The following is a 26,006-nucleotide window of genomic DNA, read 5'->3' as shown; positions in this document are numbered from 1 at the left end:
TTCTTTACTCATTTGTCGATAGACATTTAGGTTGTTTCCATGTCCTGGCTATTGTGAATAGTGCTGCTATGAACACTGGGCTTCATGTATCTTTTCGAATTATAGTTTTCTCTGGATATATGCCCAGGAGTGGGATTGCTGGATCATATGGTAACTTTATTTTTAGTTTCTTTGAAGAACCTCCATACTGTTCTCCATAGTGGCTGAACCAGTTTACATTCCCACCAACAGTGTAGGAGGGTTCCCTTTTCTACACATCCTTTCCAATATTTGTGAGGTGGTACCTCATTATAGTTTTGATTTGCATTTCTCAAATAGTTAACAATGTTGAGCATCTTTTCAAGTGCCTAGTGGCCATCTGTATGTCTTCTTTGGAGAAATGCCTATTTAGGTTCTAAGACCTATTCTAAAAGGCTTTTAATTCTAGTCACCTTCTTCACTGGCACTACTAAGATCCAGGAAACATAAACCACAAGCACAGGATGAACTAGTAAAATTAAGAGTGAGGGAGGGGACTTCACTGGTGGTGCAGTGGTTAAGAATCCACCTGCCAATGCAGGGGACATGGGTTTGAGCCCTGGTCGGGGAAGATCTCACATGCTGGGGAGCAACTAAGTCCGTGTACTGCAACTACCAAGTCTGAGCTCTAGATCTCGTGAGCCACAACTACTGAGCTCACACGCCACAACTACTGAAGCCCTCAAGCCTAGAGCCCATACTCCACAACAAGAGAAGCCACCACAATGAGAAGCCTGCGCACCGCAACCAAGAGCAGCCCCTGCTCACCGCAACTAGAGAAAACCTGCACAGAAACGAAGACCCAACACAGCCAAAAATAAATAAATTTATTTATTAAAAAAAAAAAAGAGTGAGGGAGAAAATTCTTAAAGTTTCTTCTCCAGTCATGCCTGCATCGACCCTAGAGTAATCTGGAGGTGATTTTAAGGCTCATTAAACTGTCACGGTTGTCTTTGCTTCACCTACTACTGTAAAGCTTCTATCCACATTGAAGCAGTCTTGTCTTTAGAAAGTCCTAAATTCGGGCTTCCCTGGTGGCGCAGTGGTTGAGAGTCCGCCTGCCGATGCAGGGGATACGGGTTCGTGCCCCGATCCGGGAGGATCCCACATGCCGCGGAGAGGCTGGGCCCGTGAGCCATGGCCACTGAGCCTGCGCGTCCTGAGCCTGTGCTCCGCAACGGGAGAGGCCCCAACAGTGAGAGGCCCGCATACTGCAAAAAAAAAAATTAAAAAAAAAAAAAAAAAAAAAAATAGAAAGTCCTAAATTCAAACAGCTGTAAGTGAAATATTGAAAAGATAAGTTTAGAGGAAATAATGGATAATATTTGAAATCAGTTAGCATTCCTGTCTACCCACCAGTAATGGAGATTTCACCTGCTGCTAAGCTTCCTGTGGTTTTGAGGGAGAATGACCTGTTAAGAGAAATTCACACAGAGGAAACACAACTTGGGGGGAGGGGCGGCTCATGAATATGAATGAGCAAAGTCAGAGGTGTCTGAACAATCCAAATGAGAAACCTCTCTCCTTAAACTCTGCAAAATGGAAGGCAGCCAAAAAGGATTCTTCTGCAGCCTGATAAGTAGGCAATCCTTAATTAAATAAGCAGGATAAAATAAAGAGCAATAGAAAAATGGAAAAATATAGAGCACAGAGAATTAGTATGCCCGCTTCTGTGATCTACTACAGTTCCCCATGAATGAGAAATGAGACAGACTTAATGACATCTGGCTTGATTTGTTAATGCTTTACCACAGGGATATCCTCTGTATGGGCATATTTTCCAAATAAAACATGGATAGGAATCAACAGACAAGAAATGGTCGAAATATTCATTTTTCTCCCAATTCAGTTAAAAGAGCATTCTCTATTCAAAAATATTATTTCCTCAGATCAAAATCTATATTTTGTGGAATAAATAATATATTTTCTGAATAATAATCCTTAATGCTTAGATATGGGTGGTTCTTATGTGCTCATTTACCCAACAGTCATTTGCTGAGTATCCCTGATGAGCCAGGCATTGGATAAATAAAGCTCTCATCAAACACATGCTATGCACTCATTATATTCATTACATTATTTAATTATCATGACAGCTTGCAAGTGAGACATAACAGCTCCTGTTTATAGATGAGAAAAGTGAGGCTCAGAGAGGTTTAACTTCTCCACATTCTCATGCTTATGTTTAACGGAGCCAGGTGTTAAAAGATAAAATGAGGCAGATTAAAAATTTTTAAGTGTTTATTGGAGCAAAAACGGATTTTAACAGGGCAGCCCCAAACTGGAAGTGGTTAGGGGTGCTCCACCAACATGAGCTTGGGGAGAGCCTTATCTAGTGAAGTTGTGGAAGCAAAGAAAGGAAATTATACGATTTGCTATAGCTTAAAGCCTAGCTGACTGTTTGTGATCGTTTGTCCTTAGATTTCAATTTTATAACCTTGAGGCATTTACAGGCTGAGATTTTGGGGTTGCTTACACAGGCTGCCACAGCACTAGAGTCACCTCATTCTAATGACCAGGATGTTTAATTAATTGAACACAGACTTAAAACCCAAGTTTGATTCCAAAGTCCATGATCATTTCATGGTACCAAAATGCTTCCCAGAGGCTATGAAGACAAACAGTTCTTGAATAGCCCTACTGGTACTCAGTCCCTGCTCAAGGAGTTTATTGTCCTAGTGGACCTGGCAAATATGTAATTATAATGGAGCTTGGCTTGATAGCTTTGAAACCACAAACACTGATCTCTTTAGGCCTCAGTTTCCTCATCTACAAAATAGGGATAATAATAAGTCTACTGCCATGTGGTAGTTGTAGGTTAAATGAGATAATTGGAGTAGAATTCTTATTTTCATAGTTCAGTAGTGACAAGCATTCAGTAAATGTTAGGTATTATTCTATTTGACGTATGGAAACTGCCTCTGTTCCCTGCAGGGTTTTATGTGAGAGTGCCCATCCCAGGCTGTTATGTGTGTATGTTGAAAGAGGAAATATGTTATTTTTATTTCTTTGTATTACCTCCCTTCCAAATTGCTATGTTTTCTTATGGCTTGGTATTCTGGATACGATTTTCAAAGGCTATAAACTCAGAGAGGAAAATGGAGCTCTTTCTTTTACATTGACTTCAAATTTTTCTATAGATGGACTTTATTCCTTTCTCAGTCCCCAATTTTCCCCTGATGGCAGAAAATTAATTCACTCACTTCTGGATAAAACTCAGACAAATTCATTGATGTCTTAGTCAAACAAAGGTCTTGGCAAATCTTAGTCCTTCAAGGTTTCATGCTTCCTCCTGTCCCTCTCTGTGGTCCAGGCATCAAGGGATCTTGGCCCTTGATCCCTGAAAAGTCTTTTCTCAATGCATGGCAGTGATTATCTCTGCCATGCATTTGTGAAAGTCTACTTGAAAAGCTCAAATGCTAAGACTTGAACGTTTTTTCAAGTGAAAACCCTAGCCTAGGGATATAGAATGTGGAAGGCCCTCCCTGCTGCCTAAATAGGGAGAAAGAACAGGACGTCCTGAGCAAAAACAGCACTTCAGTGACTATGTCAAAATATTACCCTGCTACACAAGCATAAAAACCTACTCAAATTAACAAGTAAAATGGGGGGAAAAAGGAGGCTTACTTTTAGGGTACAGGGATTTCATAGACTTCAATATCAAGAAGCAAAATAAAGCTGAGCTTCTGGAAACACCAACACCAAAAAAACTCAAGGTCCAAGCTCACTCTCTCTGTGCTCTGCTTTCACTCTCCAGGACGTGTGGTTTCTCTCTTCTGCCTCTTTCTGTGAACCTGCACCATTCTCTCTCTGCTTCCTTTGTTTAAGCGTCTTGCATATAGCCTCAAAATAACTCCCCTAACCCCGATTCTATGTGACTTTTCAGCTCAAACCCTGTAGCTGGTTTCAGTTGTCACTGAGTTTCTTAGCACAAAATTCTCACCAGGGAGACCCTGCCTGGTAGGGCTCCTGTGTTAGAGCTAGACCTCACAGAATGCTGACCATTTTGTGGCTTAATGGCTTTTAGGTCATTTATCCATTTCTAGTCCAATAAACTATTGCTATGGCACGCATCCTGAAACACATCTCAACATTTTCTGATTATAGAAGAAAAGGTATTACAGATACTGCATGCTAAAAGTAAAACGAATAATAAATGAGTCTTATTCAAAAAAAACTGCTTTTATCCAAGGCTGTGGAGGAAACTACCTTTGACTGACCCAGCCGCAGTTCTGGAAGTTTCCTAGGTCATGAATCTATCCACATTATTTCTAACTGCCAGTGTCTTCTAGTGTTGGAATATCTAAGAGGAAGGTAATATATATGTAAATGTGTTTACTCTTTTATTATAGATTCCTTCTTAGAGATTAGAGGTAAGGATATTTATTTTTCCCTTGAGTAATATTTTCTGCACAAAGATATTAGCTGGATGGCCTGGAAGAGCGGCAACTGTCAGGATGTCACTGCGGGATGAGAGAAGAGACGTCGGAGGAGTTAGGGGAGGCTAAGAGGCTCTCAGGTGACTGTAAAATATTATTTCATATTGACTCAGCCTGAGAGCAAGGGCTCTCAAAAGCTTTTCATGGGAGTTCCCCGGCTGTCCAGTGGTTAGGACTCTGCCCTGTCACTGCCGAGGGCACGGCTTCCATTCCTGGTCGGACAGGGAACTAGGATCCCACAAGCTGTGCAGCCCAGCCAAAGAAGTAAAAATAAAAGAGAATTTAAAAAAAAAAAAAAAAAAAAGCTCTTCATGGTTGTATTTGGGGCCTCTGTAAAAGTATATTTGACAGGGTTTCTGTTATTTGAGAAGTAACTTGAAAGCAAGGATAACAGATTTAGATGAAGTGAAAAGGAAATAAAGTTTCTAGAAGAAAATTTTCTTAGAATTTGCATAACTTCTTACCGGGTAGTGTTTGTGATAAAATTATTTTTGCTGTTTTATGAAATGGATGGGATTTGTACTTAATGAAGATCATGTCAGAACTTTCTCTAAAAATTCAACCTATAACAAATACAGTAGCAATATTTTAGTTTAGCAAGAAACTTAGGAAAGGTAGAAGGGAGACTAAATGGAATCAGGTTCTAGTGAATCTTATCTTCATTATTTTTTAAGGTACTTTATTTAACAGAGCAAACCACAGTAGGCAAATGGATAAAATCTTAAAACAGGATTCTTAAAATGCTGGGTAAGCATTTTCTTATATAGGACTGTCTGAGAATCTTCCAAGGTGGCTACACTTAGAACCTTGATGGTTAATTGTATCAGGAGAGAAGAGAGGGAAAAAGAATCATGTGGAAAAAGCAAGCATTGGCTACAAGCAGTTGAATCATCTTCATGCTAATTCTCATAAGCAGTTCATTAAGTAAGTTTCTAGTTGTGTGATTTCTTGACTAGTCATTGAAATACCTAAGGAGAATTGCCAAAATCAGAAAAGAAATGTAGTGGGCATGGAAAGAGACATGGAAAACTTAAAAATCAAATCCTGCCTTGAAGAGAGAATAAAAGAGTACATGGCAAGATCTGACGACAAAGTTGGTCAGGTTTACGTTTTGGGGAAGATAGCTGTTTGAACGTATCTCCTATGCTTTAGAAACCAATCCTCTCCTCTTTTGTTACAGCATGTTTCATCTGTAAAAATAATTGTAGAAATATATTTGCAATACTGCCATAACCTGTCATCTGTATATAACTTCTACATTTCAATAACATACACCAACATTAGGCAAGCCTTAAACAGAGCAAGGACTCCTACCTGTTAGAAAGCACGCTACTGCACAAGTGTGCACCATCTGGAGTGCACACTTGGAGTGACGGATCAGTGAGTAGAGCAAAATGAGAGACGTGACCTTGTGATAGGAAAGAAATTGACTTAGAAGTTGTACGATCTGGAATACTTTGAAACCTAAGTGAAGTTTGAGTCTGTGGAGTCCTATGTGAACAAGAAATCTTTAATGTGTGTGCCTATGCTCGTATGGAAGAAAAATTTATTAAAAAGTATCCTTTTCCTTCCAAAAGAACTATCCATAATTAGCAGAGAGAATTAAATGTAAAATATATATATTTATTTCTCCATGGAAAGTGGTGGTTCCAGATGCTACCACGTGATTCTTTTGCTACAAGGTAACTTCTGGAAGGTAATCTGAGAGGTTAAACCAGCGGTCCCGGGGCCTCCCTGGTGGCGCAAGTGGTTGAGAGTCCGCCTGCCGATGCAGGGGATACGGGTTCGTGCCCCGGTCTGGGAGGATCCCATATGCCGCGGAGCGGCTGGGCCCGTGAGCCATGGCCGCTGGGCCTGCGCATCCGGAGCCTGTGCTCCGCAACGGGAGAGGCCACAACAGTGAGAGGCCCACATACCGCAAAAAGAAAAAAAAAAAAAAAACCCAGCGGTCCCCAACCTTTTTGGCACCAGGGACTGGTTTCGTGGAAGACAATTCTTCTCCCGGTGGTGGGGCGGGGGGGAATGATGGGAAGTTCAGGCGGTAATGTGAGCGGTGGAGAGCGATGGGGAGTGGCAGATGAAGCTTCGTTCACTTGCCTGTCGCTCACCTCCTGCTGTGCAGCCCGGTTCCTAACAGGCCGCGGACTGGTACGGGTCCACAGCTTGGGGGTTGGGGAGCCCTGAGTTAAACAGAGGAAGGGTCTTTGTTTTGCTTTGCTTTGCTTTGTTTTATTAATGGGAAAGTCTTCAATCAGTATTGGTTGCCAACACCATAATGCTCTCCTTAGCTTAAAAGAAGAATTCCACTGAACACTGTTCCATCTTTCTTCCAAGTAAGGTAAGCATTCAAAACGCACAGATACTCATGATGCCATAGGACTAATATCAAAGGAAATGCTAAGGTTGACTATGAGTAACACAAACAGAAAAAATCTTCAAAACAAATGACACGGTAAGTGAATTCCCAGAGCCCAGGTTTGGAGACAAACAGAGTCCACGGACTAGCAAGCAACAATCAGACTGTGGTCTAGATGAGTGATTTTCAAAGTGTGGTCCCTAAGCCAGAAACATCAGTGTCACCTGGAAATTTGTTAGAAATACAAATTCCTCAGGATCCACCCTGAGGGAAGGGCCCAGCAAGCTGTGTTTTAACCAAACTTCTAGATAATTCTGATGCATGATAATGTTTGAGAACTGCTACCCTAGGTGAATTCTAGAGACAGAGGTGGGGAGACGGAACACCAAATTTTCTGTGTGGCTTTACCCACTTTCAGTAAATTCTTGTTAGAATGTGTTGGGTCAATTTAAATGACCTAAGGTACGTAATGTAAGTTCAATACTGCCTCTTTGGAAAAAATGTTTGCGCTATATTCATCAACCAAATTTTTGAACCCCTTAAACTTCAAAATGAGAAATAATGTCTTATATGCTAAAAATACATATTATAAAACTATATATATTATATATATAATTGCTTATATTGTGTAGGTAACTATTATGCTGTATATAATTGGTAATGTGTGAACAAGTAGAACTCAAAAGGGTGAAAACTTCAAGTCTATTCTTTATCACAAATATCCTCCCCTGCAAATCCTCTCACCCTTCTCCTTGTCCCCAGATAAAAATGTGAGCAGGTCATATAGTATCCTCAGTTGCTGCTAAACATAACAAGTAGTCCAGTTTAATGTAACATTCTAACTTCTCCCCCCTTAGCTCAGGTCTACTTCAGGCAGAAACCTGTAGCAGGGAACAGATGAAACACCTGGTCAACCTTCTCTATTTGCACAATGCTCGTTCTTCTCCTCTCAGCTCCCTTATCATAATTCCTAAATCCTTCACCCCATGCAACCCTCACACCAGTGTCCCCACCCCATCAGATGACAAGGAGGTGAGAAAAAAAGAAACAGGTCCTGCTTGAGTAGTTCCATTATAAGCTAATGCTGGTGCTTTCTGGTCCCAGTGGATAGTCAGGGCTGAAGTCTGCACTTCACCATTTCCTCATGGGTGATATGCCCTCCAGCTAACCTTTTTCTATCCTCCACTCCCCACCACTTGCTTCTAGAGGTGCACACAGGTCATCTACTTCCAGAGCCTATGTTCTTAACCATGACACTATAATGCAACTGAGACTAATCTCTTTGACCACTCTAATTGAACTTCTACTGGTTAGAAGGAAGAAAGGCTTATCCAAGCAAGCTCCAGTTTAAGAGGGGAGATATTATACAGAGTGGAATCTTGGAGCAAACTAAGAACAAGACCAAAGAACAGTCAAGCCTCCTGGGATCTAGAACTGGGAAACCATAAGGAACGGAGGCTACTCTCTGTCGGTTTCTGGGGAGACCACTATGACCTCCCTGTATACCAGCTTCAAGTTTTCCTCCTAGTAGCCAGGCTTTGCATGCACAATTTACGTATGGCCATGATGGCCACACTGCGCGTAGATTTACCTGCTATGCTCAACACCAACTTCCTTCCGTTCACTCAACACTAAGAATCAATTGGCTAGCTCACGTCCTTGAGACAGGCCATACCTGTAGTAGCTCACTGGCCAGCCTACACAAAGATCTTACTGGGACAAGGTGCCCATTCCTCCTCCCATTAGACTTGACCTTGGGACAGTGGCCTACCATAACACATGATCATAAACTGCAGGGTTTATACAGGGTAAATTTCCCCAGAAAACTGTGCAGGCTAGTGGGTACCCTGAAATATAGTTAGTACTTCAAAAAATTAATATTTGCTTTTTGACAGTCACATTGCATGATTACGGGAATTTGCTTACCTTTTTGGATGACTGATTTTTTTCCTAGTAGATGGTCATTTTCCCCATGAATTTTGATTGGAAAGCATCTGCTCAGCTATAGGACTCCGCTTAGAGCTGAAATCTGTCCACTGCCATTTCCTTCCTTCAGACAATTTGGTCATCTTCCCAAACCTCTAAATACTACCCTCAAAACATGTATCTTACTTAAAGAAATGAAATCCATTAGACTTGACATCTTCCGTGCAGACCCACACAGCAGCCTTGCAAGTGTGTAGCAGCCACAAGGCTTACCCTAAGCCCTGGTTATTGTTACTTTAATGGAAAATCCCTTTGAAGTGGATCAAAATATGATTTGTCAGCGGAAGGATGATAAAACCCCTAAACTGGAAAAATATCAAAAAGCAAGGCCTGAAATTGACTGTAACATTCTTCGCATGTAACATTTGTGTTTTCTTTTCACCTTAGGGCAAGAAGCTGATGGATTTTACTTGTCGGGTCTTGTGTGCTCTCATCAGCCCTTCCCTTCCGGACCTCAGCAGCAGCACCTGAAAAGGCAGCTGCTCCCTCAAGGAAAGATGCTAACACAGTATCATTCGGGTCAGATATTGTCTTGGTGCACAGCCTTCTCCACTGCACCACACAGGAAACACATAGTTGGAGGCTGCAACTCACCTCCTGTCTTTCTCTGGACTCCTCTACACATCAAACACCTCCTGCTGCCATTCCTTTTTTTTTTTTTTTTTTTTTTTGCGGTACGCGGGCCTCTCACTGTTGCGGCCTCTCCCGTTGCGGAGCACAGGCTCCGGACGCGCAGGCTCAGCGGCCATGGCTCACGGGCCCAGCCGCTCCGCGGCATGTGGAATCTTCCTGGACCGGGGCACGAACCCGTATCCCCTGCATCGGCAGGCGGACTCTCAACCACTGCGCCACCAGGGAAGCCCTATAGGGCATTTTTACAGGCATTGTTATTGTTATTATCATTACAGTGAACACCATTTTATTCAGCAGTTGCTCGGTGCCAGACATCATGTTAGTGGTTTATATATGAAATTTCACTTACAGATTTGGTATTCACAATGAGCTGTGAGATATATAGATGAATATCATGATCCGATTGATGTGGAAATTCAGGTTCAAAGAGATTTTGTGAATTGCCCAAAGTCACAGAATCAGCACATAACCAGTTATAATTAGACTTCATTTGTAACATTGATTGAGTTCCTACCATGTTCCAAACACGTGCTAGGTGCCAAGGCTACAGAGATGAACACCATGGACCTGTTTTTGTTTAGGAACTACAGCCCGGTTCATTAGTTTTCTTAAGAAATAAACAGAGTGCTTAATGAATATCAGGTCCCCTAGAAATAGCAATGAATAAGACAGTCCTTCCCTGCAAAAAGCTAAGTTAAGTGGTTCTTAAATCTTACTGTGCATAAAAATACCTAGGGAACTTGTTTAAAATGCAGATTACTGGGTCCAACCCTCAAAGCCAAGAAAGCACCTTTTAAACCAGTATCCCAAGTGCTTTCCATACAGATTCTCTGCAGACCAGACATAGAGAAGCCCAGCTCTGGTGAATGAGACAAAGGAAGAGGCCATCTGAGGAGAGTGGGAAGGATGCTGCAATGAGAATAAGTCCCGGAGCGCTGAATGCTGGCCTAGCTCAGAGCAGGGCTTCCGGCCCAGCTGGGGCGAAGGTAAGATGAACAAAGGACTTGAGGCTGCAGCTAAAACCCAGCCTGTCAGTTTCAAGCTCTAATCCCATTTCCTGGCAGAGTAAGTCCCAAGGAATAATGGTTGTCCTCTTTTGGAGACTGACTCACATAGAAGAGGGATTTTGGAATTAGGCTCAATTAAGTCCAAGTGGCAGCTCTCCCATAAACTTCTCCCACAAAATCGACTGGAGGCAATTTACTTAAATTCTTTGATCCTTAGTTTCTTCATCTTCATCTGTTGATTGGACATAGTGATGTTTTTTAGAAGATCATTATAGGAATTAGAAATAAAACAGATGCAATAAATGCTAGCTATTGTTAAGATTATTTCCTTATAAAATGACTATTTTTCTCTTTACAAAAAGCTTTTTAAAACAATGTTCATATTTCCCCCATTTTGGCTTATCATAGGCAGTGTAATAATGATAAGACTGGACTTGTCATTCAAAACCATGAGACGACCCCACAAAAGACTAGAGTGATTTTCCTGTGTTTGATAGCTGAATGTTTCCATGTACATGGAATATGACAGCACAAGTTAGGAATTTCACTGCCAAGGATTTACAGCGCACAGCATGGATATACAACACAACGGGTGGGCAAGGATATTCATCAAAGAGTTAAACATATTATGGTATGTCCCCAGAGGATGGAGGCAAATACTGAATAGCTGTTAAAATGTTAGGGAGACTTAAAGTTCTCACATGGAAGAATATTTGAGACATAGTAAATTTAAAACATGTTTCAGAAGAGTAGTTAAAATTGAATCCTGTTTGTATAAAGGAAAAAGGTGAGGGCTTCCCTGGTGGCGCAGTGGTTGAGAGTCCCCTGTCGATGCAGGGGACACAGCTTTGTGCCCTGGTCCGGGAAGATCCCACATACCGCGGAACGGCTGGGCCCGTGAGCCATGGCCGCTGAGCCTGCGCGTCCGGAGCCTGTGCTCCGCAACAGGAGAGGCCACAACAGTGAGAGGCCCGCGTACCGCAAAAAAAAAAAAAAAAAAAAAAAAAAGAAGGAAAAAGGTTAGACCTGTTGAGCAGGAACAGCTAACTTCTCACTAAAATGCTTATTCACTTCTTCTTCCCGGAGCTGTTCAAAAGGCTTTATATGTATTATACAAGTTAGTTAACACAAGAGCCCTAGGAGCAGATACTCATTGTCTGCATTTTATGCATGAGGAACCTGAGGCACTGAGGTGTTAAGTAAGTTTCCCAAGGTCCTACAGGAAGTAAGTGGTGTGGTGAGGTCAGTAGAGTTCTAGCCAATGAAATGTGAATGGAGGTGCGGTGCTCTATTCCCAAGCTACGCCCATAAAAACCTCCCCTGTGCTCTCCTCCATGACCCATCCAGCTGACCAGGGTAAAGACCACTGTTCTGCACGTTTGGAATTTATCTCTTAAAGGTGGTAGAGCCTCCAGCTTCCTTAGTGCCTGAGTGACTGTTCACAGGCCAATCATGTTACATAGGCAGGAAATAAATTTCTATAATTTGGAGCTATTACATATTTGGGATCTATGTGTTACAAGTGTTGGCATACCTTAACTAACACATGTATATATATATTACCATGGGCTACATGTAAACTCTTATGGAGTGAAAGTTTCTATCCCCCCAAAATTCACATGTTGAAATGTTAACACCCATGTGATGGCATTAGGAGGTGGCACCTCTGGGAAGTCATGAGGGTGGAGCCCTGATGAATGAGATTAGTGCCCTTATAAGAAAGGAAACTAGAGCCCACTCCCTCTCTGCTCTCCACTTGGTAAGGATACAAGGAGGAGAGAGCCATCTGCAAACCAGGAAGTGGGCCTTCACCAGACACTGAATCTGCTGTGTCTTAAACTTGAACTTCCCAACCTCCAGAACTGTGAGAAAAAAATGTTTGTTGTTTCAGCCATTCAGTCTACGGTGATTTGTCACAGCAGCCTGAACAGACTAAGACCTAAACTAAATGATTGTTTTGGTCAGTAGTGTTCATTGCCATAATTCCAAGACCAAGAGTAGTACCTGGTAATTAGAAGGCATTCAATAAATACTTGATGTATTATATGTATGTGTTACTTTCTGAGAATAGAATGGGAGTAGGATGGAAGGGATGCAGAGGTGGTGGATAGGAGACCTCTTTTTTCTCCACGCACTTCTACAGAGTTTAAATTTACAAACCAACATGTATTAATTTTATTATTAAAAAATTGAAAGAACAGGTTAAAGATGATGGGTATATGCCCCAACTCTTAAGGAATGACATCACAGAGGGCAAAGGCCCCCCTCTTGAGAGACAGCAAACATTGCTGGCTGGATTACTGGTCTGACCTACTTAGCAGTTCCTAAGCTCTGGAGGAAACACTATCAGAACAATCATTTATTGTCAAATTCCATCTAGATGGCATAACTGGCAGAAGTGTCTGTCTCTCCAGCTCTGCCCCTGTGTGGATAGATTGGAGTTAATCACCTCTAGTGCAAGTTTCAGTGCAGATCTCAGCATCTCTCCTGCAACTCCATGGGAAGACATGATGTAAATGTGAAACCTGTAGGTGCCTATTATGTGAAGTTTAGCATTAAAAGAAAGGTCGCCAAGATGACTGACATTTTATTTGTTCATATTTATATGGTCATATCTACTGAACATCAAGATAACTATCTGAAAGCTGAAAAAGCCCATGTGGTTTTTGGCATAGTGCCAATTAGATTGGTATCCTTTTGGATTTATGTATTTTTCTGTATTGATAAGCATTTTGGTCATGTAGAGACACAACTGATAGTAATATTTGCTCCGTGGAACTAAGGAATTGGTTTATTTTCATAACTATTGCATTTAAACAAGTGCTGGAATATGAACCTTAAGATTAAATATCTGCCACTTACAAACCTTTGGATAGGAGGATAGGATGACCTTTGGATAGGAGTCACCTGAAATCCCTGCTTAGCCTTAAGGGAAGCCTTAAATCTCCCCTTAGTCTTCTTTGCATCTGTAAAGATGTTGTGACAGTGATTAGATAACATGAAAAATCTTTGAACATTTTTAAATGCTATAAAACTATATTATTACCAATCCTCAGGCTGACTGAAAATTAAAAACACCATGTGTTACTCCTTTTGTATTATAATAACAATATACTCAACTGGACTTTAAGCTCTGTAAAGAAGGTCAGTATTTCTCTGGTTCACCATTGTTTTGTTGGTTTTTTTTTTTTTTTTTTTTTTTTTGCGGTACACGGACCTCTCACTGTTTTGGCCTCTCCCGTTGCGGAGCACAGGCTCCGGACACACAGGTTCAATGGCCATGGCTCACGGGCCCAGCCACTCTGCAGCATGTGGGATCTTCCCGGACCGGGGCACGAACCCATGACCCCTGCATCGGCAGGCGGACTCTCAACCACTGCACCACCAGGGAAGCCCTGGCACACCATTTTTATCCCTAAAGCCCAGCACAGTGTCTGGTATATGCAGGTTGTATTTGTCATGGGTCGACCAGAGAAGCAGAACCATGATGTGTTGTAAAATAAAGGAGCTTGTTGTCTGCCTCTGATGTGCGGCCTGAAGCCGCGATAGGTAACCTGGAACAGTACTTGAGAAGGACAACTGGATAGAAAGCAGGGGAGAGTAAGGAGAAACAGGTGCCCACATCTGTCTCTCACCATCTCCAGCCTCAATGACGCAAGTGATCTGCAGGAAAAGCTAATGCCTTTGACACAGAGCAGCACATGCGCCCACCTAGGGAGCAGAAAAGCTGCAGCAGACGATCCAACAAAAGCCAGAGAAGCTGCAGGCCCACGTGTGGCCCACCTGGCCACCAAGGTAAGCCAGCAGATCAGTGACAACATTCACAGGCCGCCGCAGTGCCTGGCACCCTGCACCAAATTTCAGAGCATGAAAAAATGGCTGTGCTTCTTTTTTGTCTTCCAAATACCATGCAGATTCCTCTTGTGGACACGTCTAACCCTGAAACACACATGCAAGAGAATTCTGGAAACCAGTTTCCGTTTAGTAAAGCTGACATAGTACCAAGCCACCACATAGGCACTTAATAACTTTTTCTTAAATAAATTAATATATTTCAATATATAAGCATAGCTACTTTAAAGTGAAAAACGAATATGCATGAGATTCATCTGGATATCTGGAGCAGAAGCTCAAGACAATGGTACAGTTGTAACCAGCACTAGAGATTCTGCCCCTGAGACCAGGAGCCTTTTCCTGTTATTCTGCCTTGTTAGCATCTTCTGGACTGGAGAGAAGAGCCACTGAGGAAGAATTAGTCTGTGTGGCAGTTGGCAAAGATGGTCAGATGGACACAGAATGGAGATGATGGAAGCTTTGGTAAGTTTCAAAATACTCCCCAAACTAGAAATAGAGGGCAAAGAGGGTTTCCATTTACTGTCTTAGCAGGGAGTTAACATATATAGACCTGGGTATAAAGATTCTGGTGTAAAGAGCTCTACCATGTCCCAAGCTTCATCAACTCCCCCATGCTGTTATTGTTTATTTCTTCCTCTCTTTCTGTACAGATTAGCAGTAAATTCCTCAAAATGAAAACAATGCAATTGGCTTTATTTGAAGAAGGAAAAGAGGGCTGGGAGCCATCAATCAACAAACTGATCAATCTTTCATTCAATCTAGTATTTCTTATTCCTTTTCATCACATTTTATTTTTGGATTTACATACAATTTGTGGCAGATAAATTTTTACTTATTCTTTCATGACTTTTCATTCCACGTTGTGTAGTCAAGCAAGAAAGGCAGTTAGTAGGAAATACAAAGTAAATATACTTCCTTAACCCATCGAAGTGGGTCACCATCATAAATTAAATTCTATACTTACTTTAAACATTCATAACATTTTTATCACAATTAATTGATTTTGATTTTAAAAAGTACTTTTAACTTACTATATATGTGAAAATGGTATCAGAATAGAAAGAGAAATATCCAATTTATTGAACACACATTTTTGAGCCCACTGTGCGCAGGCATGTTCTTGATGTTGATACATCATTTCATCCTCACAATAGCTCTGTGAGGTAGCTATTTCTATTTCCATTGTTTAAATGAGAAACCCTGATAGATTCCCAGTGCTTTGCCCAGGAACACTGAAGTGGGCAAATTAGAATTTGTACCTATCTCTGTCTGATTCTAAAATGCATATTTCTTCCACTAAACCACATTGCTTTAGTGAAAAAAAAATTATAAATATACAAGCACAGTATGTGACATTTATCTACGTAATACACTGTTTTGTTAAGATTCAGTATCCATGATTCTATTACATGTGAGAATCATCACAGTTTCCAAAACCAAGATTTCCGAATTGCTTCTTCACAAATCCCATACAAGTCTGTCTGTGGGATATGTGACTAAACCTTCCTTGGCAAACAATTATTTTTCTAATGTCTTTAGAGAAAATAGCCTCCTCTCTCTGTGAATGTGAGTTGCTTATAGAAAAAAATTAAAAAGACACGAAGGAACCCTCTCAAGACCTGTTGTAAGTTTGTAAAAATGACATTTTCCTCCTTTGTAATTTCTGTTTCATGTCTGCAGCAAGACATGCTGGGCAACAGGGCTTCGACCCCACTCTGCCTCTTGCTTTGTCCCTGACAGCAACCAGGTTTGCAGTAATCCCTCGGAAACATGCAGCCTGTGGAGTCTAATTCTCTAGCTAAACTAGTCCCAGGAGGAGCTCAGGCCCCAGCCCGAAAGGTCTCTCCATATGCTCCTTACTTTCCTTCCTCTTCTCAGCTCCTCTACAGCCTAAGAAATATCACAAAGCTTATCTTAAACAAAAACAGATTATTGAAAGGCATTTGATTTTGGAATCCTATTTAAAAATCAGAATTGCACTTGAAACCTAAAAGACGCTTTTTACAACAAGCTGGTCTTCCTGATGAACCTAATGTAATAGATATAATATTCGGGGTAGCCATATGCTGGTGACTAAGTCATCTTCAGGTGTTCCTGAGATGTCTGTAAGCTTCTTTTGTCCAGAAAGACAGCTATCACCTGCTAAGGAGTCTACACGTGAAGGCATTCTTATCATTTGCAAGCTTAGACAGTGACATAAGCAGTTCCCAGTGTACACATGGGTTGGACTCCAGATTAATAAGTCAAACTCTAACGGATTTTCTACTAAAAGCCATTACCAATGTCAGTCTTTTTCTCAGACCAGCCCACAGAATTGATATAAAGTGTAACATTTGTTTCTATAACCAAAGTCATTCAGAGACTCAACTGGGACTTGAAAATACATCTCATCCTTACTGCCTCCGCCCTGGCAGGGAGAGCTGACCGCCAACCACAGTCTCACCACCCCACAAAACTCTGAGGCAGGGAGAGTGGGTTCACTCCATTTCCAAGCTGAGGTCCCCTAATCTGGGTTAAGAACACCAGAGGGTTAAGAGGTAGGGAGCTCAGGCGGGCTGCACTGAAGATGGGATAACGTGTGCACAAAGCAAGAGATGGGAAGAGAGGGGCTTGGTTGCTGGGAATGGCCTTATTCAGCGACAGGATAGAATTTACCCTCCCCTTCCACCCACGTCAGTCTTGCCCTCTCTCCTGGTCTCTGATGTGATCAGCTTATGGATAAATGATAAGGAAACAGCAGGGTGGGAAAGCAGTAGCAGCATCAGGGCAAAGTTTGGGGGCCCAGGAAATGCTAGGTCAGTCATCTTAAGTGTTAGTGTCCAAAGGGGTCCCCTAGGGTGCTTGTTCAAAGTGCACTCCCAGGTAGGGTCCAATTCACCAGCTCTGGAGAGCAAGCAGCCTAGGTGATTTCGAAGTAGACCAAGCTTTGAGAAACAGCTATTCTAAACATAGAAAGGAAGGAAATAAACCAGCCTTACATAAATGCCGGTGCCTAGTATTTTGAAGAAGCACAACATGAACTCTCTCACAGCATGAGGGCTGTGAATAAATTTCTGCTTTACTTTTATCTCCAACTTTGCCTCTACTATGTGTTCAGGGAAGAAGGCTTTCCTCAGTGAAAATGAAACACTTGATGGTTCATGTTTCTCATTCCCAGAAAGCTTACACACACACACACACACACACACACACACACCCCTACAGATTTGTGAACCCCAGCTTGGCTTACCCTGCTCCTCAAACTCCAATGTGTCTGCACATCAGAGATCTCGTTAAAATGTGGGCCATTCATGGGCTTCCCTGGTGGCGCAGTGGTTGAAAGTCCGCTTGCCGATGCAGGGGCACACGGGTTCGTGCCCCGGTCTGCGAAGATCCTACATGCCGCGGAGCGGCTGGGCCCGTGAGCCATGGCCGCTGAGCCTGCGTGTCCGGAGCCTGTGCTCCGCAACGGGAGAGGCCACAATGGTGAGAGGCCCGTGTACCGCAAAAAAAAAAAAAAAGAAAGGTGGGTCATTCAGTAGGTCAGGGTGGGGCCTGAGTTTTATCACTTCTAACAGGCTCCCAAGCGATGCCGATGCTACTGGTCCTAGGACCCCGCTCTGAGCAGCAAGGGGCTGGAGGACAGAGAGAGCAGATGAACAAAGATAAGAAATTTGTTACTGGGACCAGCATGATCTTGAGTTGGCTTTGGGCCTCCCGGGGCTGGCAGATGTTTAAAGCAAACTATCTTATGGGGGTGCTCAGGAGCTCCCCAGAGATTTGTATCCCTGGGGGTCTCCAACTTGCAGTTATCTTGACCTGGTTTATAAATCTCTCTTCTGGGTTCTCACCTGCTTTTTCTTCACCAGCCCTTAGGAATCTAGATCTACCTCTATCTTCTTGCTGCTAGGCTCTCTTTGGCCCTCTGGATGCCCCTACTGGCCAAGGCTAAAAAGATCTCTCTCTCTCTCTCTCTCTCTCTCTCTCTATCTCTCTCTGCACCTGTCTCTCTGTGTGTGTGTCTATGTCTCTTACTCTCACTCTCTGTCTCTCAGTGTCCATGGTGCATGGAAAACCCTTGTACAACCTCTGCCTTGATAAATCTTGGGATTGCAGGCTGATTCCAAAGCAATAGACACTCCTCTGTCTGTGCCACCAAAGCACATCTGAGATGAGCTGAGTTAGTTAGCTCATCTCTCGTCCTCTAGATTTCCCTAGTGAGAGACAGACTTCTGTCCACTGAAACCCCAGCAGCAGGGGTCACATGCTGAGCTTTCTGAGTCTTCTACTTAAAGTCTCCCTCTCTGGTCTTGAAGTTAAGGAGATATAATCTCCATCCACCCTCCCTTTCAGAGGTTAGAAAAGAGATAGGGCTCAGAACACAGCTTTCTCCAAATATGCCCATCTCACTAAAATGTTATGTTACTTGGTAACAGATAAATGATAATGCTATTTTTTTAAAGCAAAGAGATAATCAATACAGAATTGAGGATAGTGATTACTTCTCACTGGGTCACAGATTTAGTTTCAATGATTTTGAAAATATTCTAGCTGTTATGTGGCAGGTTCACATAAGTGCTTGTTTTATTATTGTGCATTTGAAGGGGTTCAAAACACACCCCCCAAAATATGCTGCTTTGGCATATTGATTATTTTGAGTTAAAGGCACTTGAAAAAACAGCAGATGCAAGAAGGGTGCTCTGAGGGCTTCCCTGGTGGCGCAGTGGTTGAGCGTCTGCTTGCCGATGCAGAGGACACAGGTTCGCGCCCCGGTCCGGGAAGATCCCACGTGCCGCGGAATGGCTGGGCCCCTGAGCTATGGCCGGGCTCCTGAGCTATGGCCACTGAGCCTGAGTCATGGCCGCTGAGCCTGCGCGTCCGGAGCCTGTGCTCCGCAACGGGAGAGGCCACAGCAGTGAGAGGCCCGCATACCGCAAAAAAAAAAAAAAAAAAAAAAAGAAGGGTGCTCTGACCTTCCTTTTTCCCTTCCGGTAGCAGAAGATGAAATTCCCATGTGAAGGATGCCTTCCCTAAACCAGAAAGAAAGAAAACTTCTTATCACCAGAGATGAGGAATCAAGGCCAAGAGAAATTGGTACAAACAGACCTTGTTAAAATAACTCTTCCTTCTTTTAGTATCCCCATATTTTGTATTTACTTTTCCACAATTGCCACCCTTTGTTCAACCTACTATATAAGCACTAGCCACTTCTTTTGAGTCTTCATTTTCCTGTGGGGACTCCATGTACACATAAAATGCTATAAAATGTGTATGCTTTTCTCCTGTTAATATGCCTTATGTCAGACCCAGCCAGAAACCCAAAGCATGTAGAGGAGAAACTTTCCCTCTCCTACACATTAGGACCTATATTTTTATGTTTATTTTTATCTATTTATGTTACATGATAAAAAGGAATTTCAAGCATGTAAATATATAAGCTATCAATCGCTGTGTAACAAATCATGCAAACACTTAGTGGCTTAAACAATGATTTATTCTTGCTCTCAATTTTGTCAGTTTACTAGGAAGTCCCGCTGCTCCCTGTGGTGCTAGCTGGAGTCTCTCATGAAGCCGTACCAGCAGGTGGAGGGGCTGGGCTGGAAGAGCCAACAAGACTTTACTCTTGTATCTAGGGGTTGTGGTGCTGGCTCTTAGCTGGGGCATTTTGGTTCTCCTTCACATGTCTTTTCTTTCTACATGGTTTCTGATCATCAGCGGCCTTTCCTCAAGACCTTCCTCTCTAGCAGGATAGCCTAGAGTTCCTTACAGCAAAAGCAGAAGTTGCCTGGCTGTGAACGGTTAGGCCCAGAACTGGCAGTGCATCGCTTCTGCCACTAAACCTATTGGTTGAAGCCTGCCACAAAACCAGTCAAGATTCAAGGGAAGGGAAATAGAATCCACCTCTTGATGGAAAAAGTGGCATGTGCATAGATAAAGGGGAAGATTTATTGACAGCTGTCTTTGAAGAATACCTACCAGTTAAGCCATGGAATATTTTTCCCATAGAGGAAAGGATGGTGATCTGAGTTATGAAAACTGATCTATAGACATGAATCGCCCCTAAGGGAATTTGACCAATTCCGCCTGTTCAAACTGTCATTACTCACAGGTATTTCTATTAGGTATAAGCGCTCACATGTTAATATCAACAAAGAAAGATTACATGGGAAATAAAACGGTCTTAGTTCACAGAGGAAGAAACATGTGTAAAGATGGGTTTTGATGCCATCAAATTGTCTGTACCTAGCAAACTAAACACCCCCAAAACTAAATATTTGTAAGGGGGGATCCTTGATTCCAAAACTATTTGCAGAAATGAAAATGAAACAATAGTTAATGCTAACTGATGCCAACTTAGGAAGGTAAGTGAAAACTCATCATTTCTTTGCCCTAAATGAGCATCTTCGTTCTCCTACCCTATTTCTGTTACTAGAATCACTCTTCCTCAATCAGTGAAGGTCAGATTCTCTAAGTGTAGTGGTAGCTTTTTCTTTCTTCCTCCTATCAGTTCTTCCTTCAAAGTATTTCTCACTTTCACCCTTCCTCTTTAGCCTCTATCCACAATATAACCCAGATTTGCATAGCATTAAAACAAGCTGACTATCATTGCCTTCTGTCTCTGATTTCATGCCCACCCCGACCCAGGACACTTAAACAATGTCATTCCAAAAATGCTTCTTCATCTTTCCCTGCTCCCATTCAGATATTTCATTGACTCTTCGCTCTCTTCACTGCCTCTGGTGGTGGCTGGGAAAATGGTTTTCGCTATTCGCTAAGAGATTGTTTTCCCCAAATGCCTCTCTTGGGAGATTCTAACTACATGACTGCTCTCTGCTTGCCTCCTTAGCCCACCCACATGCACTCAAGAAGAAAATAAGGGGCTTCCCTGGTGGCGCAGTGGTTAAGAGTCCGCCTGCCGATGCAGGGGACGCGGGTTCGTGCCCCGGTCCGGGAGGATCCCACGTGCCGCGGAGCGGCTGGGCCCGTGAGCCATGGCCGCTGAGCCTGCGCGTCCGGAGCCTGTGCTCCGCAACGGGAGAGGCCACAATAGTGAGAAGCCCGCGTATCGCAAAAAAAAAAAAAAAAAAAAAAAAAAAAGTTTACTGTGTCATGGGTGAGGAAAACACTAAATAAATAAACTCATATGTAAAGGGAAAAAGCAGGGTGCTAAAGGCAGTGAGAGAAGGCAAGCCTGTGGCTGCAGAGCTGAGGGGAGAGCATTGGTACCCTCAGTCATCCTGGATTAAGAAGGAGAGCTTCTCCATTCGGGTGACATATAAAAACTTCCTCTCTATGGAAATATCGTACAAGCAACTGTTTATTCTCTTATTCCTGGGCTCACCTCATGCCAAACAAGGGTGTGGGCTAAAAAGCAGGCTCAAGATCCAAGACAACATAACAATTTTCTGACAGATCCTGAAAACAAGTAAGATATATTCTGGTAGATTTTGTCAACCACCCAGTGTGTCTAAAATGGGAAGCAAAACAAAACAAAAAAAGGAAAGGCTGTGAGGATGTGTTGTTCATTCGTATTTTGTGGGTTGTCCTACTGTTTGTTTTGTCAGCTATTTTTATTAATAATGAGCAAAACAGAAAAACAGAGTGCGTCCCAAATAGAAGATGCAAATTTAGGGTCTCTGGCTAAGGATCGGAAGATGACCAAAAAAAATAGAAGAGGGACTGAGGGCTCTCTCTTGAAACCAGGAAGAAGGCTTCGGTTTCATACAACGGCATTGATGGTGTACCTCTCACTTCCACCAGGGGGAGTTTGTCCCGTGCAAGCAGGTCAGTGTTCAGGATGATTCTCATGAGGAACTTGGCCTTGGAACGTGGAAGGAAAAGGTTTTGAGGCCAGACAAAGCTAGGTTTGACTCCTGGTTCCAGCACTTTCTAGCAGTGTAAGCCTCAGTTTCCCCCTCTGTGAGAAGGAAAAGATAGAACCTTTCTGGCAGATATTTTGGTGAAAATTAACAGATGATATGTGTGAAGAGACTGATTCACAGTAGACTTTCAATAAATTGTAGCTGTTATTTTTGTCAACACTAGGCCAAGGTCACCTTTATTTAACATAACCGTGTACCCTAATGAAAAAGCACAGTGAGACCACCCGGGTTAGCAAATCTTCCCAACAGCTCAAGGAACCATCAAACCTTGCTGGCTGTCAGATGATAGGCAAAGATACTTGACTGCTCTAAATTTGTTCCTCAAACTCATGGAGTTAATACTTCTAAGGATTAAGAGGAATTGTTATTTTAGCATTTAGGTCAGATCGGTGCCTGACACATAGTAAGCACCCAATAAGTGGTGAATGTTTTACTGCTATTCCCCTTTTATAAATTGAAAAGATTGATACTGTTACTTTTTAAAATTTTTGTCATGCTTTATTTTTTTAATTGCTTTATATTTTTTTTTATTGGAGTTTAATTGCTTTATGTTGTTGCTTTAGTTTCTGCTGTACACTGAAGTGAATCAGCTGTATGTATACCTATATCCCCTCCCTCCTACCCCCCCCCCATTCTATCCATCTAGGTCATCACAGAGCACCTAGCTGAGCTTCCTGTGCATTATAGCAGGTTTCCACTAGCTATCTATTTTACACACGGTAGTGTATATATGTCAACCCTAATTATTATTTTTAAGATTCTGAATTTCCAAGCATCTTATTTACCAAATGCTCACTTCCTATCACCCATGAGCCCAGATGAAATTAAGACCCTGACTTTGAATTTTCCTCTCCAGATCTTCTTTTTCCTTTCTGCACTTTGTTTTCTTTCAAAAAGGAGGCACCAATGTTTCTACAAAGACTTCTACTAGCTTATCTATTTTATAGGCAGTATTTTATTTTATTTTATTTTATTTTTGGCTGCACCTTGCAGGGTACGGGATTTTAGTTCCCCGAAGAGTGATCAAACCCGCGCCCCCTGCAGTGGAAGCGCAGAGTCTTAACCACTGGACCGCCAGGGAAGTCCCTGTAGACACAATTGAAAGTTAGTTTTAAGGCCTTTGGTGGGGAGATGGTAGCATAAGCACAAATAAATTTCATCATGACCATTTTCTCTTAAGACGACAATGATTCAGTTTTCAATCATGTGCAAGTGACTAAAAATTATATAGCATGTATTTTGGCCATCAGCGCTTCCTGCTCTATTTCAGCTCCTTCAACTTCCAGAAGAGATGGGCCCTTTAAGATGCCTCATCTGACGGACTTTGGAGTCATTTCACCTCCACAAATCTTTGGGATTTCTGCATGATAAAACTAGAGGATGTAGCGAGTGTAATACTTGGGGATGAGGCATATTTCCTGTAAATATATAAGCGCTGGGTGGCTATTAGTAGCCAACTACATTCCTCTGCAAATAACTTGGGAGGAATCTGAGAAGGAGGGTGCTGTGGTGTTTGAAGTGTTTAGGTTTGGTTTCTCATTTTAAGCTTTCCTTTGGAGGGCAGGCTGCATGGAGTACACATGAGTGTGACGTCTGCTGAAGGGAGTGTGGACGCACACTGCGGGCCCATCAACACTTTTTAAAGCGTCATTGAACACTGGGTCTGAATTTCAGGCCCTGGGTTGGGCCCTGTGACAGAGCTGATTAAAAGAGACCCTTAGGTTTTTTCCCTGTTGCTAAATTTTCTGAGTTATCGACTGGCACTTTTCTCGGTGCTCTGAGGCTGGTCATTCTTCTTTATTTGTCAAGTTACCCTTCGTTTGATGGTGTACTAAAGAATCATGTGTTTCTCTTCTGCAGCAATTCATCAGATCATTGTCCTCTTCCCTTTACTTATTTCATGCAGACACAGCCAATCTATGTCATTCCGGTCAAAATAACACATTTCCCCCAAGAGTAGGGCTTTTTTTCTTATCCTGATGTAGCACAGGAGGCCCTCAACTGAACCCGCAGCAGACATAACACCCGGTGGATAAACAGTACTTCATCAGCATTTGCTTGATTAAATTTAGACTTGAATTTTATTATCCAAAAAAGTGCTACTTCACCTTTTGGATTTGGTTATGTACTTTGAAGGCTTCAGGTAGAACTCTGAATAGAGGCCTTTGCAAAAGCCCTCCCAGTAAAACCAGAAGGCTGAAGGATATGGTACAAAGAGCATAGCCCACACTGTGCATCCAAATGGACCAGGAGGACGGCTCTACTAGGTCACTGATCAGCAGTAAAACAGTAGACAAGTTAATCTCTCTGAATGTTTCCTCCCTAATCCGTACATTTGGAACAATAACCCCAACCTCATAAGGTTATTTTGAAGATGAACTAATATAATGAATGTAAACTGCATGATACATGTTAGACATTTCATAAATATTTGTTTGCTTTTTTCTTCTCCCCTAGGAAAAATTTAACTTTGCCATGAAAAAAAAAAAGGAGCCCGAAGTTGCTTGTCACGGCACGGATTATGGACTCTTTCTCATTCCCCCAAGTATTCAAGAAGTGTCAGGCACATTCCAAACTCCAAAGCAAATTAAACGCTGTTCACCTGCCACCCCCTCTACCCACCAGGGCCCCAAAGCACATTAAAATAACATTAGGGCAATGATTTAAGCTGAAAACTGGGCTGGCAGGGAAAGCACAAGGCCCCAGTCCTCGGAGGCTTAGCTGTACCTATGGACACAACCGCAGCGCGGCTCCCCGGCTGGCTGACGTCACCGCTTAACGTTGTTTTTGCCGCCGGGCGTTCGGGCATCCGTGGGAAGGGACGGGAAGGGTGAGGCATGAGGTGCCTCTGGTGCCTTGGAAAAGCCCGCTGGGGACCCCCAGTGGTCATCAGGAGTCATAGGTTTCTCCGTTAAAAAAAAAAAAGCTTGTGGCCTTCGGGAAAATACCTGAGCTTCAGTTGTATTTGTCTTCTCTTCCCAGTGATGGGGTTTTTTCCTGGGAAATTAGTGGTGAGAAAGCAACCGCTTTGTAACCTCCTGAACAGGCCTTAGGTTTAGACATTGGAGTGCTATGTGGCGTGGGCGTCAGAAAAGGTGGCTTCGAATAGCGAGTGAGATCTAAGCCATTCTTTGTTATCCTCAGCCAGGAAAGCAGGAGGCAGGGCAAGCAGGTGCGGGATGAAGGAAGCTAGCAGAGCAGAGCGACCGCATCGCGGGGACCGCAGCCCAGGCCCCTCCTTAGAGACGTTCCCGCAGACACCGGGGAAGAAACAGACAAAGGTCTAGCTGTCCTGCTCGTAAACAAACTGCTGTAGCTCGTGCATTTCTACTTCCTGAATCTTTATTCCTCTAGCTCTGGTGCAAATAAGCAGTAAAGCTTTATAATGCTGGGGAATAAATAATAAATGATTCAACCTACACTCCAGGGGTGTCTGGAGAACAAAGATGGACCAACAGGGATTTATTTACACTAAGTACCAAGACACTCCTGGGTAGGAACTTCTCCTTTTGGGGAAAGACTGGGGAAATAAATACAAGCTTGTTTCAAAGAGGGGTGGGAGGGGTGATTTTATTTTATTTACTTACTTTTTTGAATTTTATTTTATTTATTTTTTATACAGCAGGTTCTTATTAGTTATCCATTTTATACATATTAGTGTATATATGTCAATCCCAATAGCCCAATTCATCCCACCACCACCCCCTCCCCCACGGCTTTCCCCCCTTGGTGTCCATACATTTGTTCTCTACATCTGTGTCTCAATTTCCGGCCTGCAAACTCGTACACCTGTACCATTTTTCTAGGTTCCACATATATGCATTAATATACGATATTTGTTTTTCTCTTT

This window comes from Mesoplodon densirostris, chromosome 1 (genome assembly GCF_025265405.1).
Source record: "Mesoplodon densirostris isolate mMesDen1 chromosome 1, mMesDen1 primary haplotype, whole genome shotgun sequence".
NCBI lineage: Eukaryota > Metazoa > Chordata > Mammalia > Artiodactyla > Ziphiidae > Mesoplodon > Mesoplodon densirostris.
Note: the sequence above shows the minus strand (reverse complement) of the source record.